This window comes from Lupinus angustifolius, chromosome LG02 (assembly GCF_001865875.1).
Source record: "Lupinus angustifolius cultivar Tanjil chromosome LG02, LupAngTanjil_v1.0, whole genome shotgun sequence".
Taxonomy (NCBI): Eukaryota; Viridiplantae; Streptophyta; class Magnoliopsida; order Fabales; family Fabaceae; genus Lupinus; species Lupinus angustifolius.
Window position 1 is genome coordinate 17951171 of NC_032010.1, and position 3535 is coordinate 17954705.

The following is a 3535-nucleotide window of genomic DNA, read 5'->3' on the forward strand; positions in this document are numbered from 1 at the left end:
GATTGCGGATGAGGATGAGGATGAGGACGATGAGGATGAGGATGAGGAGGAGGATGAGGATGAGGATGAGGATGTGGAGGAGGAGGTGGAGGAGGAGGAGGATAGGATGAGGACGAGGATAGGATGAGGAAGAGGATGAGGATGAGGATGAGGATGGGGATAGGATGGTGATGAGGATGTGGATTACGATAAGGATTAGGATAGGACGACGATGAGGATGAGGATGAGGATAGGATGAGGTTGAGGATGTGGATAGGATGAGGATGAGGATGAGGATATGAAAGAGGATGACGATCAGGGTAGGATGAGGACGAGGATAGGATGAGGTAGAGGGTAAGGATGAGGATGAGGATAGGATTCGGATGACGATGAGGATGAGGAAGAGGATGAGGATTAGGATGAGGATGAGGATAGGATGAGGATGAGCATGAGGTTGAGGATGAGGAAGAAGTTTGCAGATGAGGATGGGGATGAGAATGGGGATGAGGACGAGGATTAGGATAGGCTGAGGATGAGGATGAGGATGAGGATGAGGACGAGGATTAGGAATGGATGAGGATGAGGAAGTGGATAGGATGAAGAAGAGGATGAGGAGGAGGATGAGGAGGAGGAGGAGGATGAGGATGAGGATGAGGATATGAGGATGAGGATGAGGATGAGGATGAGGATGAGGACGAGGATTAGGATAGGATGAGGATGACGATGAGGGCAGGATGAGGATGAGGGTGAGGATGAGGATTAGGATACGATTAGGATGAGGATGAGGAGGAGGATGAGGATGAGTATAGGAGGAGGATGAGGATGAGGATGAGAATGAGAATGAGGAGGAGGATGAGGATGAGGATGAGAATGAGAATGAGGAGGAGGATGAGGATGAGGATGAGAATGAGAATGAGGAGGAGGATGAGGATGAGGATGAGAATGAGAATGAGGAGGAGGATGAGGATGAGGATGAGAATGAGAATGAGGAGGAGGATGAGGATGAGGATGAGAATGAGAATGAGGAGGAGGATGAGGATGAGGATGAGAATGAGAATGAGGAGGAGGATGAGGATGAGGATGAGAATGAGAATGAGGAGGAGGATGAGGATGAGGATGAGAATGAGAATGAGGAGGAGGATGAGGATGAGGATGAGAATGAGAATGAGGAGGAGGATGAGGATGAGGATGAGAATGAGAATGAGGAGGAGGATGAGGATGAGGATGAGAATGAGAATGAGGAGGAGGATGAGGATGAGGATGAGAATGAGAATGAGGAGGAGGATGAGGATGAGGATGAGAATGAGAATGAGGAGGAGGATGAGGATGAGGATGAGAATGAGAATGAGGAGGAGGATGAGGATGAGGATGAGAATGAGGATGAGGATGAGGATGAGGATAGGATGAGGTTGAGGATGTGGATAGGATGAGGATGAGGATGAGGATACGGAAGAGGATGACGACCAAGGTAGGATGAGGATGAGGACAAGGATAGGACGAGGTAGAGGGTAAGGATGAGGATGAGGATAGGATTAGGATGACGATGAGGATGAGGAAGAGGATGAGGATTAGGATGAGGATGAGGATAGGATGAGGATGAGGATGAGGATGAGGATGAGGATGAGAATGGGATGAGGATGAGGATGAGGATGAGGATGAGGATGAGGATGAGGATGAGGATGAGGATGCGCATGAGGTTGAGGATGAGAAAGAAGATTGCAGATGAGGATGAGGATGAGGATGGGGATGAGGACGAGGATTAGGATAGGCTGAGGATGAGGATGAGGACGAGGATTAGGAAAGGATGAGGATGAGGACGTGGATAGGATGAAGAAGAGGATGAGGAGGAGGATGAGGAGGAGGAGGAGGATGAGGATGAGGATGAGGACGAGGATTAGGATAGGATGAGGATGAGGATGAGTATGAGGATTAGGAAAGGATGAGGACGTGGATAAGATGAGGAGGAGGGTGAGGATCAAGATGAGGATGAGGATGAGGAAGAGGATGAGGGTAGGATGAGGATGAGGATGAGTATAGGATGAGTATGAGGATGAGTATAGGATGAGGATGATGATAGGATGAGGATGAGGATTAGGATGAGGATGAGGATAGGATTAGGATGAGGAGGTAGATGACGATAGGATGAGGATGAGGATGAGGATGAGTATGAGGAGGCGGATGAGGATGAGGATGAGGATGAGGATGAGGATGAGGATAGGATGAGGAAGAGGAGGAGGATCGGATGAGAATGAGTACGAGGATGAGGATGAGGAAGAGGATAGGATGAGGATGAGGATGAGGACGAGGATAGGATGAGGAAGAGGAGGAGGATCGGATGAGAATGAGTACGAGGATGAGGATGAGGAAGAGGATAGGATGAGGATGAGGATGAGGACGAGGATAGGATGAGGAAGAGGAGGAGGATCGGATGAGAATGAGTACGAGGATGAGGATGAGGAAGAGGATAGGATTAGGATGAGGAGGAGGATGAGGATTGGAGGAGGATGAGGATGAGGATGAGTATAAGGAGGTGGATGAGGATGAGGATGAGGATGAGGATGAGGATGAGGATGAGGATGAGGATGAGGATGAGGATGAGGACGAGGATTGGATGAGGAAGAGGATGATGATGAGGATGAGGATAGGATGAGGACTAGGATAGGATGAGGATGAGACTGAGGATGAGCATGAGGATGAGGAGGAGGATAGGATGAGGAGGAGGATGATGAGGAGGATGATGAGGAGGAGGAGGATAGGATGAGGATGAGGATGTGGATAGGATGAGGATGAGGACATGGATAGGATGAGGATGAGGATGAGGATTAGGATAGGATCAGGATGAGGATGAGGATATGATAAGGATGAGGATATGATGAGGATGAGGACGTGGACAGGATTTGAATGAGGACAAGGTTAGGATGAGGATGAGGATAGGATGAGGATGAGGATAGGATGAGGATATGGAAGAGGATGAGGATCAGGGTAGGATGAGGATGAGGACCAGGATAGGATGAGGACGAGGATAGGATAAGGTAGAGGGTAAGGATGAGGATGAGCATAGGATTAGGATGATGATGAGGATGAGGAAGAGGATGAGGATGAAGATGAGGATGAGGAGGAAGATTGCGGATGAGGATGAGGACGAGGACGATGAGGATGAGGATGAGGATGAGTATAGGATGAGGATGATGATAGGATCAGGATGAGGATTAGGATGAGGATGAGGATAGGATTAGGATGAGGAGGAGGATGAGGATAGGATGAGGATGAGGATGAGTATGAGTATGAGGAGGAGGATGAGGATGAGGATCAGGATGAGGAAGAGGATGAGGACGTGGACAGGATGAGAATGAGGACAAGGTTAGGATGAGGATGAGGATAGGATGAGGAAGAGGATGGGATGAGGATGAGGATCATGGTAGGATGAGGATGAGGACGAGGATAGGATGAGGTAGAGGGTAAGGATGAGGATGAGCATAGGATTAGGATGACGATGAGGATGAGGAAGAGGATGAGGATGAAGATGAGGATGAGGATGAGGATGAGGATGAGGATG